This window comes from Hyperolius riggenbachi, chromosome 4 (genome assembly GCF_040937935.1).
Source record: "Hyperolius riggenbachi isolate aHypRig1 chromosome 4, aHypRig1.pri, whole genome shotgun sequence".
Taxonomy (NCBI): Eukaryota; Metazoa; Chordata; class Amphibia; order Anura; family Hyperoliidae; genus Hyperolius; species Hyperolius riggenbachi.
This window is the reverse complement of record NC_090649.1, coordinates 260,529,399-260,546,095: the sequence shown is the minus strand read 5'-3', so window position 1 is coordinate 260,546,095 and position 16,697 is coordinate 260,529,399. Positions and strand designations below refer to the sequence as shown.

General features: G+C 43.8%; 1 protein-coding gene across 17 annotated transcripts in view; it reads right to left on the bottom strand.

Annotated features, from left to right (window-relative positions):
• Window positions 1–16,697, bottom strand: part of KLHL32 (kelch like family member 32) — a 494,024-nt gene that overhangs the window by 134,045 nt on the left and 343,282 nt on the right. The window lies entirely within an intron of this gene.

Genomic DNA, 16,697 nt, shown 5'->3' with positions numbered 1-16,697 from the left:
CCCCAGTATAGGATAGATAGGTAGCTTGCCCAGGTAGGTGCCCCCTCATAATGGCAGAGGGGGGAGCCGGAGCCGCGGGGAGGGCAGCCCGACCTCTCCCTCCCTCTCCCCGGGCCGCCCTCCATGCTCCCCCCTCGGACTTTAGGCAGCAGAGTTAGCGCGCAGGGAAGCGCTGCTGTACACAGCCTGTTACTCACCTCCCTGGATCCGATCGCCGCTCCCGCCCTGCTGGTCTCCTCTCTGCAATGTAGCCGCTGATACATTACACACGCTGCTTCCTGTTTACACAGGAAGCAGCCGCGTGTGTATCAGCCGGCTAGGCAGAGAGGAGACCAGCAGGGCGGGAGCGGCGATCGGATCCAGGGAGGTGAGTAACAGGCTGTGTACAGCAGCGCTTCCCTGCGCGCTAACTCTGCTGCCTAAAGTCCGAGGGGGGAGCATGGAGGGCGGCCCGGGGAGAGGGAGGGAGAGGTCGGGCTGCCCTCACCGCGGCTCTGGCTCCCCCCGCTCAGTCACAGCCACTTCATCTGGTGCCGCCCCTCCACTTCCTGCCGCCTGAGGAACCCGCCTCACCCCGCCTCATGGGCGGGCCGGCCCTGACCTCACTCCTTTACCCCAAATTCCATAATTGCACAGAGTGTGTCGGACTTGTAATGTAGGACAGCACAGAGCTACAATAGAGCGTAGGGACCACAGCAGTGTGAAAAGCAAAGTCAGAAAATTACACCACACTAAGGGCCCATTCACACTAGAGCATTTTGCCATGATTTCGGCAAAACGCTCAAACGCTAGCACTTTTTAAAAGCGCTAGTGTAATAAAACCTTATGGGCCCGTTCTTACTTGGGCGATTTGCGCTAATCGCCACAAATCGCCCAAAATCGTGAAACGCAAACACGTAGCCTGCACCATTTTCAGGCGATTTCCCGGTGATCGCGTTACAGTGCTATAGAAGCGCTAAACGCGATTGCGGAAAAATCGCTGCAGTGTTCAGTGATTTTTCCGCTGAAAAATCACTTGCACAAAACGCCGGCGGTAAGGGCCGACGTTTTGCACTTTCAAGTGCGAATGGGCCCTTAGGGCTCTTTCAGACGAATGGCTAAATGGCTCGTTATTCATGCCATTTAGCCACTGATTGCCAGGGTCAAGTGCCCTTCAGTTGCAAAACAATGCTACCGAATGGGAGCATTCATACCACATGCATTACAGTAGTTGACACATGGTGCGGTTACCGCCCAGTAATAGAAAAACGCTGCATATAGCATCCAGGGATGGCTACCGCGGGCCCGGATGCACATGCTGTGGTCACTGCAAGCGCTAAACGCTTGAAGTTGTCTGCAAGCCTCCTGCACAGAAACAGGAGCATCTGGCAAGCAGTAAAGTGCACTGCTGTCAGCCGTTTGTGTAAAAGAGCTCTACGAGGTTCTTACAGGAGGAAACGGGTGGGACAGTTGGAGTGGCTTATGAGATACTAATAAACTGGTTTCTTCCTGTGAGCATCTCTTAGCGTGGTGAGATACACCTAGCTTGTTTGATGCACTACTGTGATGCTCAGGACCATTTCCAGGCACAGCTGAACCAGGCAGATACTTAGGGTGGCACCTGCAGGAGGAACACAACAGACAGCTGTTTCAAGCAAACTGTGCTTTAGGATATTGTTATACACAACTGCTAGCTCCATTAACCAATTCTGGACACATGCTATTGACATTTACACCCTGTGTACAGGCTTTTATTTCTGCCAGGGCGTAGATTTTTTAATAGCCCAGCTCTGTGTGCTCCCACAGCGATCACACTTCTGCCACCACTACCTTCATCTATCTGATCACAGCTGAGCCCTGCTAATTTCATTGGCTCCTGACCCTGGGATCACTGCAAGCCAATCACAGTGGTCACAAAGGATAAAAAAAAGGTTCTGGTCCGTAAGAGGACAGAGTCTGTGGGTCCAGAATCAGTTAAGAAAGGGATGGGTGGTAATTTTAGCATCAAAACTGGCACTGCTGTATAGCATAACAATTATATAGCAGGTGCTAGCGATTATAAGCTGTCATTGTTTTAGATGTGGTCCATATTGGTTGTTATAACTATTTTCAAAGACCCAGGCCGTACATAAACAGAATAAGGTTTTGATAAAGTAGCTACACAACATTCATTCAAGTTAAAGAATACAGTTGATTATGTCAGTCAGTTTGGCCTGTTAATCATTTGTGGAACATTTACAGACTTATTTTACACTTATTTATCAATTTGCTTTTGGTACCTACAAACCAATGTAGCTTACGATATTTCTAGTCTAAAGCCCCATCTACACGATACGATTCTTTGTGCGATTCGATTATGATTCTATTTACGATCCGATTAAATCTGACATGTGTGATCAGGATTCAATTTGATTCAATTCGATTTGCCATTGTTTTGCAATGGCAAATCGAATTGAATCGAATCGAATTCTGATCGGAAGAAGTTGGATTTAATCGGATCGTAAATAGAATCGTAATTGAATCGCACAAAGAATCGTATCGTGTAGATGGGGCTTTAGCTTGGCAAGGGAAGCTGGCAAAAGGTGCCTTGCCTAGGGCACCAAAATGACTAGAAATGGCTCTGGTGCTGTTGGTGGGTGTCTTAGCATTTTTTCCACTGGTTGTGCAAACAGATTCAGTATCTTATTCCTGTTCAGAAATGCATCTTATGAGTAACACATGCTATGATTTCTACCTGTTTTCCATGTTTTGGCTTCCTTGAAGCTTCTCTCAATATTTTGGCAGTGAAACCACACTGGGCAAGATTTACTAAGCCATTAAACACTCCTCAAGCATGCCTAACCTCTGCCTGTATAAAATAACCTTCTTGCACAGCCCTGTTGGGTTCTAGTTTCAATGTGGCCCATTTGGAATCCCTTGGCTACCACTTGTTACTCAAGAAGGTTATATTAATCAGTAGCACATTAGCTAGACAATGAAATTAGCTTTATGTTAGCTTTATGCATTTTGCTCGGCAGCCTTAATCTTCCTGTAAAGTTCTCTTTATCTACAGTAAGGGCTAAGGCTGCTTAGGAAAATATTATTATAGATATTTCTAATTATATATAACTACAGACTGGCATTCTATTGTTTCACTGCACTGCATTACAAGCCAATTTACATATTGTCAAAAAGCACTTCAATACAAATACACAGTGACAAGCATATCCCGCTATATTCGATTTGTGAAATTTCTTATTAAAAGGTTACTGATTGAAAAATGTTTTGCTATTTAGTTTACAGAAATAATTTTGATGGAAGTTTATTTATTTTTTTTACATCCTATTTTGAGATCACCTTAAAACTGGTCCTGTCACCCTTTTGTGGATTTCCTATTAAGAACAGTCCAAGCAAATTGCAGAGAAGCGGAGGATATTTGCTATCATCATTTCAGTACAGTTTTCTTTTGTGATAACAAGGATTTGTAGATAATTGGCATCAGAGATTCACCTTGTTTTTTTTAGACATGGTATTGAACCAGAATGTGGAATTATCTGCCATTTCTGACAGATCGAGGTGTGATACCACATAACAGGCCAAAGCAAATCCTGGCATTAGCGTTCAATTTAACCAGCAATAAAGTGTACTGACATTCAAAATCATCCCAGCCATTTCCAGGTCATATTTTTCAACTGCTTAGCCATCCTATCATTATTTCAGCGTAATGAGGGGATAAAGGAGGGGCTCTGCACTTTTCCAAGCATTAATCTGCACACTGCCACTGTGTCAAGTAACATAGTAATCATGCCTTTAAATTGGTGTGATGGCCTGGGTCCAACAAAACCAACTAAATGCTAACGTATCAAATGCCTAAAAAGTGCTATTTGAATTGTGGGTTAAGTGATGTGTTCCAGTACTCTGCACACCTAAAATTTCAATCTTGAAAAGTGTACAGAATTAGTTTTAAAATGAAATTGCAGTTTTCCTTAAAAATCATCATAAACCTGTATCTTTTTGAAGTAATTCTCATAAAAAAATCCCGTCATTCCAATTTGTAGCCAGTTATGTCACATTTTTTTCATGGGACAAAACGGATATGACTCTTTGATACAGTGTAAAGTGGTCAGCATATAGTTTGTATAAGGGCTGGTTCAGACGGACGCTTGCGGAGTGTTTACCGCAAGCGTTCGGAACGTCGCAGTAAACGCTCCCATTCAAGTCAATGGGAGCGTTTACTCCGAGCTTTTGCTCGCATTTGAACGATCGCGGCGTTCGGGTCCCGATTTTTGCTAGCGTTCGAGCTGCCCCTGGAAGCGACATGTAGCTTCCAGGGGGCGGCCAACCGCGACGGCTAATGTCCCCCTAGGGGAATAAAAAACGCGACCGCATCGGAACGCGACTCGAAGGCTACTGAAAGCCTAACCACGCAGCCGCCGCAACGCCCCCAAACGCGATGCCACGCAGACATCCGTCTGAACCAGCCCTAACAGTGTTATACAGTGTACAGCTGTCCCATCACAAAAACTCGGCCATTAAGGTCTAAACTGCTGGAGACAAAAGTGAGTACACCCCTAAATGGAGAATGCCTGAAGTGTCAATATTTTATGTGCCTACCATTATTTTGCAGCATTTCCTTGACTCTCTTGGGTATGAAGTTCACTAGAGCTTCACAGGGTGCTCCTGTCATCCTCTTCCACTCCTTTATGATGAAGCTGGAGGATGCTAAGAGACCTTGCCCTCTTCCTCCTTATGTTTGAGGATTCCCCACAGATGCTGAATGGGGTTTAGGTCTGGAGACATGCTTGGCCACTCCAGCACCTTTACCCTTGGTTTCTTTAGAGAGGCAGAGGTTGCCTTGGAGGCATGTTGGGGTTTTTATCATGATTGGAATACTGCCCTGTACACTTGTCTTTTTACTCCTCACCTGGTTGCCGCCACACACTTGAAACCATCTGAACCAAAGAAGTTAATCTTGGTCTTATCAGACCATAGGACATGGTACCAGTAATCCACATTTTTAGTCTGCTTGTCTTCAGCAAACTGAGCTTTCTTGAGCATTATCAGGAGGCTTCCTTCTGGAACGGCAGCAATGAAGACCAATTTGATGCATTGTGCAGCTTATGGTCTGAGTACTTACAGGCTGGCACCTACCCCTTCATCCTCTGCAGCAATTCTGCCAGCACTCATAAATCTGTTTGCAAAAGATAACCTCTGGGTATGGTGCTGAGCATGTGCTCTCAACTCCTTTGGTTGACCACGGTGAGGCTGGTTCTTAGTGGAACCTCTCCTGTTAATCCTTTGTATGGTCTTGGTCACCATGCTGCAGCTTAGTATCAGGGTGTTGACAAGCTTCCTATAGCCAAGAGGCGCCAACAGCATAAAAACAGTTATTAAAAAGTATAAAAGTGCTTTGGAGGCAGTGGTGGACTTACCTCCTGCAAGCAGACACAAAAAACTGTGTGTTCAAGACAAGCAACATTTATTGGTACACTCCAGGGGTTTCGCAACACGTTTCGCAGGCTCACACCCGCTTCATCAGGCAATAGGTTATTGGAGTACACGACAGTATGTGGTCCGGGTTACAATTGGCGCCTCACTGCATTGAACACCCCTGCTCCACATTCACACATGAGACCTTGTACACTTGTACAGTTAGTCAAAGGTATCACCTAAACAACTTTTTGTTTGTTATGTCACCTAAGACTTTGTAACACTGAGTAACACAACCCTAAGGAGGGAACATGTCAATTGGACAGAATTTTGGCATTCATCACTTAGGGCAGGGGTCCCCAAACTTTTTTGGCCCGAGGACCGATTTCCAGTGTGGATGTTCCAGTGCGGATGTTTCCTGAGGACCAGGGGTGGGGCAGGGTGTACAGTAGGGGAGGTATGTTAGTGTTAGAGTAAGGTTATGGAAGGTGATATAGAATATAGTGGCATTCTGTGCAGCCCCTCTGATTTTGCTGCTGCGCATGCGTACATATAGGCAGCATTATCAGAGAACAGATAGGAACAGAGCTGCAATGGTACAGTAACATTTATTGAACTAATCAAGAAAAAAACATGCACTTACAATTTGTAGAGTTAAAATTCACATAAAGACTTTCCCCCAGAGAAGAAGGAACACTTATGAGATTTTTAAATCTACAAATTGTAAGTACTGTTATGCTGGGTTTACACCATACAATTTTCTGTTAGATTCTTCTGTTAGATTTTCTGTTAGAATGCATAATTAGATTATTTTCTGCAGAGAATGGTCATTATCTCTGGTGCATTGTCTTCTGTTTATCTCCTGCTGACTAGAACAATGCCTAATTGCTTGGCAGATAGATCGTAAGATAGATAAATGTCCCCAACATGTTGAACTTTATCTATCTGGCAGGTAAATCTAACAGAAAATTGTATGGTGTAAACCCAGCATTATACTTTTTATTAGTTCAGTAAAAGTTAAAAACTGTGAGTTGTCAGGGCTCTAGTACAGAAAGGAACGGGAGAGCTACAATGGTGCATAGGAGCAGCACCTGGGCATTGCATTTTTCTTACGTTGCTGCAGGCCAGGCTTCTCATCTCTCACTCGCTTTCATCCAGATCAGCATGCAGAAAGAGTCACTAAGTTGTGCTGTCCTCCTTTCACAGCCGTCCACTGTGCTGCACCTTCCTTTTACGTCTCCGGATTTAGCATAGGTACGGAAGCTAAATCAATACAGCAGATGGCTGTGTAAGGAGGACAGCGCCACCTGGTGGTGCTCTGCTGTTTTGAATAAAAGAAATAGAGTGAGATGAGAGGCCAGGCTCACAGACCAGCTGAAAACAGCCTGCGGACCGGCAATGGGCCGCGGGCCGGGGACCACTGACTTAGGGGCATACTCACTTTTGTTGCCCATGGTTTAGACATTAATGGATGTGTGTTGAGTTATTTTGATGGCAAAACAAATTACCACAGTTATACAAGCTGTACACAGACTAACTAACATATCAAAGTGTCATATCTTTAGTGTTAGCACAAGAAAAAATATACATATAATGTACTCACTTTTGTGAGATACTGTAAATGGCTTAGTATTTAGCCTGACCCTGTATAGTCTGTCTCTGGCCAGCTTAACGCCCAGACTTCCCGCCCTGTCTGCCTTGCAAGCAACCAATCATAGAGGTACCCACCCATCTATCCATACACACATTCTGTGTAGCCCCTGCCAATTCCCAGCCTTCCCTCCTTTGCTGTACCTTGTATATTTTACTGTGCATAGTTTTATATAGCCTCTGTTTTTCCCTGCTAGTTTGTGTATGTACAGTATATGTAACACATCGGCCTCAACTCACTCAGGGCAGTTCAGTAAGATAATTTAGGGTTGTAAAATACCGCATTTGGTATTTTACACTTTTTTTTCAAATTCACTAAGATTTCCCGCATGCGGTAAGTTAAGTAATATACCAAAAAAAAAAACCATGCTACAATTCACTAAGACCTGCTCAGTAAGTCTCACCAGCTGTGGAGCAGGTCAGGCAGCAAGCTATCAGTGACAGTGTCTTCCGTTACAAGTCTGTGCATGAGCCGTTTCAACTAGAGAGCACTCTTCTGTTTATCAGTATACAGTATACAGATATGGAAATCTAAAGGGATATAGAAAAGCTTTTTTTAAATGTCTCCTTTTGTTTTGCCAATCTGACGTCCCGCCCGCAAGTTTATAGGATTAAATGGGATGAGAAACAGGGCTGTGTGGCTCTCCCTATTGACTGTCTGCTGCATCTGTCAACTTTTACCACATTGAGATTGTGAGTTACCGGCTGATCAGAGCTGGAGATAAATACCAAACACTTTTACCAAATTTTAATCTTTGAGAATTGCAATTTCTTGACATTTCTTGATGTATTTACTGCACAAGTTGGTAGTTTGAATCACTAGTCGGTAACTTTACTTTTGAGTGCGGTTATAGGTCTAGTGAATTGGCATTTGGCAAGTTGATTGGTAAAATCATTTTATTCTGCATTACCGAATGCGGTAATGCTTATTGAATTGAGGCCTATGTGTTGTTACTAATTACACAGATGTTCTGTACTGTATAGAGTTTTGTTGTTTGCTATGTGGGTTTGTTTTCACTTTATTCACATCCACTGCATATGTCAGTGTCCTCCCTGCAGCTACACAAGACAGGTATCTGCCGCTTTGGAAACCAGAACACCTCTACAGCTCTTTGAGCTGAAACTCGCACATTTCAGATTGGCCAAACCTGATGGAAAAACATGTTTGAATGGAGAAGAACACTACATGTGAAGTCATCTGATCTTAGAACTACAGCTGCACATTCCCATGTCTGGTTGGCTGTTTATTTAGAGCAATACCTACTGGCTGCAAGGGATAAACATAAAATAAGCAGTGATTCAGAATATTCTACATACTAAACACAAGTAAATAACTGAATAACTACACTTCCCCCTTAAAGTTAGTGCTTTGCATACAGTGTAGAGGTTAAGCTGAAGGTTATTGTGCTGAGACTTCCAGGATTTCCGGCCCCACTAGGCAGGCACTTTTATTAAGCAGGAAACAGCCTTATTGGTTTGTAATATTAAATACACAGAAAACTGAAGGGACAGTGAAGCAGGTTCCAATGAGCAGCCAAGTAAGGTTTCATAAAACAAAAATCCTGACTAGATGCTCTGGACATCAGTGGTAGTACTTCTGCACCAGTTCTCATTGCCTTAAAGTGTACCCGAGGCAACATGGGATTCACTAACCGGTGCTAAGCCTGTTTGTGTGCCTTATCGGAGGTTAGTGTGCCTTATCTGAGGTTAGTGTGCCTTATCTGAGGTTAGTGTGCCTTATCTGAGGTTAGTGTGCCTTATCTGAGGTTAGTGTGCCTTATCTGAGGTTAGTGTGCCTTATCTGAGGTTAGTGTGCCTTATCTGAGGATAGTGTGCCTTATCTGAACTTAGTGCCCCTTAAGTAGCTTTGTGCACACTAAAAGATGCACAAAGCTACATCGCGCACTGCACCGCGCACAGTGTGCACAGCGTAATGCACCGATCTTTGCGCACGGTGCGACGATAACGTCGCACCCGCTATACTGTATATGATGCGACCATAAGGTTGCATAGGATGCGACGATAACGGTGCACTGATGCACCATTTAGGTCGCATCATGTACAGTATAGCGGGTGCGATGTTATCGTCGCACCGTGCGCAAAGATCGGTGCATTACGCTGTGCACACTGTGCGCGGTGCAGTGCGCGATGTAGCTTTGTGCATCTTTTAGTGTGCACAAAGCTACTTAAGGGGAACTAAGTTCAGATAAGGCACACTAACCTCAGATAAGGTTAGCGCTGTAGTTTGTGCCCACTAAGTGATAAGGCAAACTAACCGGCTTAGCGCCGGTTAGCGAATCAAGGCCCTGATGGGCTAAATATGTGTATGTACAATACAACACATATTACCGGTAATAACCAGGCTGTTTTACTGGTTTTATTTTGATGCCTGAAATAGTTAATTTCTAGGCATGGAAGTGACAGCTTCTGCCTTGTCTGTACCTTGTCGGGAATATAGTGAACCTCACTGATGAGCAAATTACAGCCATAAAAGTTTTCCTGGCAGAATACAACTTCTGAGGGCAAGGAGAGATAAAATACATGAACTATTGACCTTTTTAGCAGTGGCTGGATGGTGTAATGGTTAAGGGCTCTGCCTCTGACGCAGGAGACTAAGGTTCGAATCTCGGCTCTACCTGTTCAGTAAGCTAGCACCTATTCAGTAGGAGACCTTAGGCAAGTCTCCCTGACACTGCTACTGCCTATAAAGCGCGTCCTAGTGGTTGCAGCTCTGGCGCTTTGAGTCCGCCAGGAGAAAAGCGCGATATAAATGTTATTTGTCTTGTCTTTTTATAACTCTGGGCCACTTAATTGGCTGCCACTGATTAGAGACCATAAAACATTCAACCTACTTTGTAAATGTTTAACTATTTAAAAAAAAAACCCTGGGATACTTTAAAAAGTCAGCTTTAGGAGTAGGAGGATAAATATAATTGTTTATCTCATCAGTTTATTTTCACCTCAGGTTCACCTTAGTCAATCAGGCTCTCAGTTTGCCAATTGCATTTGTGTGTACTAGAAAAAAATAAATGATTGCTAATAGCAATCCCTCTAGGCTCTTCTTTAACTGAAAACAAGGGGCTTTAATGAGGAAATACGTTTCAAAGAATGTCTATGATTGGCTTATTCAAATAGTTGCTCTTCAACTTTTATTTGTGAAGTAACACAACCATTCTACCCCCCTTATGGATGTGCATTGCAGATATCATAATTCTAAAGTGTGTAGTGCTTTTCTGCTGTCAGACTCCAAATGCTTGAAAGCTGCAGCCACCAAGGAGGTGCTTATTAGGTCAGGGTGAAGTGTTAGGGAGTCTTGCCCAATGACTCCTTACTGAATAGGTACTGAATTCAATCCCTAGTCTCCTATGTCAGAGACAGTGCCTTACCCAGCACACTATCAAGCCGCTAGAAGATATAGACGTATGGTTACAGTCAAGAAAAAAGAAAGTGCACATATGTACATATCAAAGCATATTTGAAATTATAATCAGTTTAGCAGGTCTTGGGTAAATACAACCTCAGATAGAAAACTTCTCCTGACATATAACAGCATGTCATGCTTTACTCAACGACCACTAGAGGTGCGTTCAGACAATGTGCCTGCATCACGCTGAGTGACACATGTGAAGTCACTGCCCATACATGTATGGAAATGTTGACCTCACTGTGCTGTAATGCACCACATTAGCCTAACAGTGTGTTTCTAGAAAACGGGAGTAAAAACATTCATGTTACATTGCAATCCTTCATGCTATGAAAATAACATGCAGAGGGAGTGCTGCCTTTTGTACACATTCTAATGCAATGCATATCGTGTGAACTTCGCTTGAGTCAAAATACAGAAAACGTGTGTGAAAAATTCAGTAAGCCTTTCCACTTTCATAGGCATTAAGAGAATAAGTAGCAGTCAGGTACTGCTAATGAAATGCACTGGATTTAATCATCAGCAAGAGTGAACATCTCTATGAAAGCAGACATCTTCTTGTCTGGAGCCGTCAGACCATGCGCAATGCTCAGAGGAACTGCAAAACACCCAAGAGCTACACCTCAGACTATACAGACCTTTGATGGCATGTTAGAGGTTATGCCAGAAGTTCATGCCAGTACAATTAGAAAAATACTGAACAAGTATGACTTGTTAGGAAGGGCTGCCAGGAGAAAACCAAGAAAATGGTAGCCCAGGTAAAGTTTGCATTTGAACAAACAAGAAGACTTCTGGAACAATGGGTACCTTACAGTCATAGGAGTTCAGTCATAAAAGGCTGGTAACATTGCCACGCGGCCATGTTACTGGCCTGTACTGAAAATAGTGATGGTTATTGCACCAATAGCGCAACAAGCGTCACCACAGCAACGCGTGTACACAGTGTGCGCCCGGTACGGAAGTAGCGCGATACACTGATTATGTGCATTGTTATGGTAAGCATCACTATTTACAGTACAGACCTGTATTATTGCCACACGATGGGCAATATTACAGGCCTTTTGTGAATCTACCCCATTGAGTCAACCATGAACTCCTCTGTATACCAAAGGATTCCAGAGTCAAATGTGCGGCATCTAAGCGACAGCTTAAGTTTGGCCAAAATTGGGTCACATAAAAGGAAAATCTGATCGGAAGCACACCAGCAAAGCTCCAACAACATATCTGCAAAAGTAGACAACATGTCACAAATGCTCAGTCAAATCCAGACCTCAAAAAATTTGAAATGATATGGCCCATTCTAAAGAAAGCTATGCATAAACGAATGCCTGGAAATCTCAATGGAATGAAGCAATGTCCTGTACCTCAATGTCTCTCAGAGGAACTCACAATCTAATCCCTACCATATGTCTATTGCAGTCTAGGGGCAATTTAGGGGGAAGCACATTAACCTAATTAACCTAATCTGTATGTTTTTGGGATGTAGGAGGGAACTGGCATGCCCAGAGGAAACCTACGCAGACGCGGGGAGAACATACAAACTCTGTGCTGATAGTGCCCTGCCTGGGATCTGATCCAAGGACCCAGCACTGCAATACGAGAGTTCCAACACTTCCTGGGAGAGCTCTAGTCTTTAGGGAGCGTTCACACTTGTCAGTGAAGAAAATGCGTGCATTTTTACTGCACACAATTTTTTAGATTCCGTCATAATAACATGCCTTTTACCACATGCCAATTCGCACTAACACTACAACCAATATAAGTCAATGGGATTATTCAGACATATGCACATTTTGCATGGGGAAAAAACTCACAGCCGTGCAGCAGAATTTTGTGCACTGCGTGCATTTACTTTTTGACAATCATTGAGCTGCTGTGGCAAATTGTGCATGTTGTAACACAGATGAAAGCACAAAGTTTCCAAAAATCTTGTGCAGCAAAAATGCGTGCCAAGTGTGAACCCTCCCTCAGATTTACATAATTTTTTGCTTGCAAAGGACAAGCTGGTTTTTATTGTGCACTCATATTTAAAGCCTTTCAACTGCAAGAGGAGGTGCCTTTCTTGTGACTGTAGTTGTACCCTTGATAGAGAGTAGATTGCCCATAGTGTTTGCTTACCTGATGAGAACTGTAATAAGAACCACAGTGCAGAAAATCTAATAACTATAACACAGTCACCCTCAGCCATCTTTTTACTTTGAGCAAAGTTTAAAGAAAACAGGAGTCAGTGCACAGGACAGGTAAGTAACTGACACATGTGCAATGCTATAGCAAGGTCTTCATGCAAAAAGAAAAATTCAGAGCTGCAGGGAAACCCATCCTGGTGGCCACTGAAAAGGCACCACCTTGAAATTATTTATTAACAACATTATAGGGCCATAAAATAAAATGAAGATTGCCAATATGTTAGCTCTATACCCAGGGCCGGATTTGTACTTTTTACCGCCCTAGGCCCATTACCTCCAGCCACCCCATGACAACAACGTGGTTAGGATAGGGTTATCGGTCATAGAAAAGGGGGGGAGGTTAGAAATACTAATAGATCAGGTTATTAGGTTTAAGTACTTACAAAAAAAAAAAAAAAAAAAAGGGCTTAGGAAAGATTAAAAAATAGGGCTTTTGGCAATTTAGGTTGAGGCTAAGAATTTGAGAATAGCATTATGGGAAAAGGATTAAAATTGAGTATCAGGTTAAAATGCAGCTGGCCATACAATTATAGATTTCTACCCAATTTTCCAAAGCGATCGGCCCCTTTCTGAAAGGAATCTGTTCAGAAGGAATTGATTCCTACCACACACAGCACATTCATTTTTAATAGATTCCAGCAGGGAATCTATTGAAAACTGATCGAACCCCAACGTTGCACTGTTTGATATAACGCAACGCTATGGCCTATCAATCATCTACCACTCCTGCTCCACCCCCAATTGACCCAGCCGTCCTGTTTGATTGATACTTTAGATACATTTTTGGTCAAAATCAATGAAATATAAAGGAATTGATTTCCATTTGATTTGATCAGAGTGAACGAATCTGCAGGGAATCCAATTAGAAATGTAATGTGTGTGTATGGGGACCTTTGCTGATCACAATACTAAGGTGATTAAAGGACCACTATCGTGAAAAAAGTAGGCATTTACAATCTGACCGGTTTTGGGCCAGTCCATCTCCACATGGAGGATTCTCAGGGTTTTCTTTGTTTTCAACAGTATTTCCTGAACAGCAGTTTAACTGTCAAAATAGTAATCTACCAGCCAACCTCCCTACTCACTTGCACACTATTTTGTCAGTTACACTTTGCAACTGCTGTTCAGGAAATGCTGTTGAAAACATAGAAAACGCTGAGAATCCCCCATGAGGAGATGGACTGGCCATAAACCTGTTGTTCAGTCAGATATTAACTGCCTACTTTTTTCACGATAGCGGTCCTTTAAAGTGCTGCAGAAGATGTTAGCACTATATAAATACATAATAATAATAATGTAGGTCATTAGACTATGACTATGGTAGGATTAGATTGTGAGCTCTTCTGGGGACAGTCAGTGACATGACTATGTACTCTGTACAGTGCTGCAGAAGATGTCAGTGCTATATAAATACATAATAATAATATGGTAGGACATTAGACTATGACTATGGTAGGATTAGATTGTGAGCTCCTCTGAGGACAGTCAGTGACATGACTATGTACTCTGTAATGTGCTGCAGAAGATGTCAGTGCTATATAAATACATAATAATAATATGGTAGGTCATTAGACTGACTATGGTAGGATTAGATTGTGAGCTCCTCTGAGGACAGTCAGTGACATGACTATGCACTCTGTAATGTGCTGCAGGAGATGCCAGTGCTATATAAATACATAATAATAATAATGTAGGACATTAGACTACGACTATGGTAGGATTATATGTATGCCACTTCCCCACCTGCAGCGTGACGTCCCTCTCCCTCCCAGCATGACAACAGAATGCAGGCCCAGTGCACACTGGGTGGATCCGCCGGCCGCATCCGCTTGAAAATTCGCATGGCTAATGTATCTCTATGGGATGGTGCACACCGGCGGTTTGAGGTTTTTAGCAAGCCGCAAACGTGCCTCCTGCTGCACGCTTGCGGTATGCTTAAAACCTCAAACCGCCGGTGTGCACCAGCCCATAGAGATACATTAGCCACGCGGATGCTGATGCGGATGCGGCCGGCGGATCACATACAAAATCCGCTCGGTGTGCACCCAAAACCGCTAGCGTTTTGACGATCTACTAGTGGTTTTGGTGTGCACTGGGCCTCACACAGCTGAGACACATCTGTACAGTCCAGCATTGTCACCCAAGGGGATTGGATCTTTATCCCGGACAAGTGACATCAGTCGCAGGTGTGTACGCACCTTAACAACGACCCATAAGTACTAAGAGCGGTACAAACTAATCAGGCAGGTTCAATTAGATAAAAACAAGTGTAATACATTTGTAGTCAACTTTCAAAAGTGCTATTAACCATATAACGTAGCTGCAGGGAGAAAGTGCTGGTGCTCAAACATAGATCTAATTAGGTTGATTCATGACATGTTAGTGCGCTAAGCCACATGGGTTAAACCGGTGAGCGTACGCAATCAGCGTAGCGAGCGCTCTTGGCTGCTTCTTTGAAGTACAGTGCGATGGTATGTAGCACCACCGTCATACTTTACTAGTGCGGCCGCTGCTACATTAAATGTAACAGCAGCTGCGTTAGTAAAGTATGACGGTGGTGCTACATACCATCGCACTGTACTTCAAAGAAGCAGCCAAGAGCGCTCGCTACGCTGATTGCGTACGCTCACCGGTTTAACCCATGTGGCTTAGCGCACTAACATGTCATGAATTAACCTCCAATATCCTTTAAAAAATAGGGTGAACCAGTGATCTCAGAAGACTAAAAGTGCAATAAAAAAAGGAGCAAGTGTGGATAGCTGTGCTAGGGCAATGGAAAGACAAATGACTGTGGGGGGAGGAGAAGGGAAACAAATGATAAAATGAATGACGGTGGTATGGAGAGAAGAGATGGAAGCCAGGCTACAGGACAGAGGGGACCACCAGGCAGCCCTGTTTTTAGTCAGACTCCTGGGAAGGAAGAAAGAGGGGGAGAGAGAGGGATCCCAGCTGGTCACTCATTCCCCAGAATCAGGCAGGCACATCGTGATTCTAGTCTAGTGACCTGCAGACACTTCGACTCCCTCCCTTCCCTCTCACAGCTAGCGCTGCCACCATGCACAGATACCTGTATGCTGTGCTGAGAGTAGCCGCCCGTCTTCTTCCTGAATCTGAATCTCGCGGCTTGGCTTCTCTGCTCAGCCCCTCCTCCCTCAGTGTCAGAGTGGAGAGGAAAGGAGGGGAGGGGCGCTTTCCTCCGTGCAGTTCGTAGCAGAGACAGGGGACAGCTGATCTGCAGCCTTGTGTACAGTGTGCGACAGCCGCCCCAGCTCTCCTGTCGGCTGGTTTCCGCCCTAGGAACCGGCCTAGGTGGCCTGTGCGGAAATCCGGCCCTGTCTATACCATTGCTGTTACAAAGCAATATAGAAGGTTTTGATACTTAGATTCTATCAAGATATCTTAAGGCATTAAGAGCTGTTTCACACCGAAAATTAACGGAAATTTTCCACAAACACTTTGAATTGCTACATGCAGCACTTGTACTTGTACACATGGACCAGCTGCACAATATCAGACGACCGTAGGCCAACACAGATCCGACAATTGGATTGGGCGCAACGGCTGTTATCAGTCGCTCGTCAAGTCTTTAGCATGCGTACACATGCCTGATTGTCGTACAACAGTCCAAAACAGACTAAAGTCAGACGGCAATCAGGCAGTTTTGTTGAGTGTGTGTACGGGCCTTAACTGTATGAAACACTGATAAACAATGAAGTCATGATTTGAGAGGTCATCTTAAAGTGAACCTCCAGACTAAAAATCGACTCAGCAGCACTGAAAAGGCCTGGTGTTTCTTTAACAGTTTCACAGCATCAGAACTTTTTTTCTCTTATACAAGCCTCATTTTTAGTTGCACAGAAGAAAACTGCCCGGGCATTTTTCCCCTGATGCTGTGCAAAGCATGATGGGATTTCTGATGTTGTTGTTCTTGTTATGCTGTTTTGGTGCAATTTTTTTTTTTTTTTACATTTTGAATTTGACATTTGAAGCCTAGTGTGTGCAGCTGGGAGGGGTGATCAGGACAAAGGACAGTTGGAACTGTGTCTTAT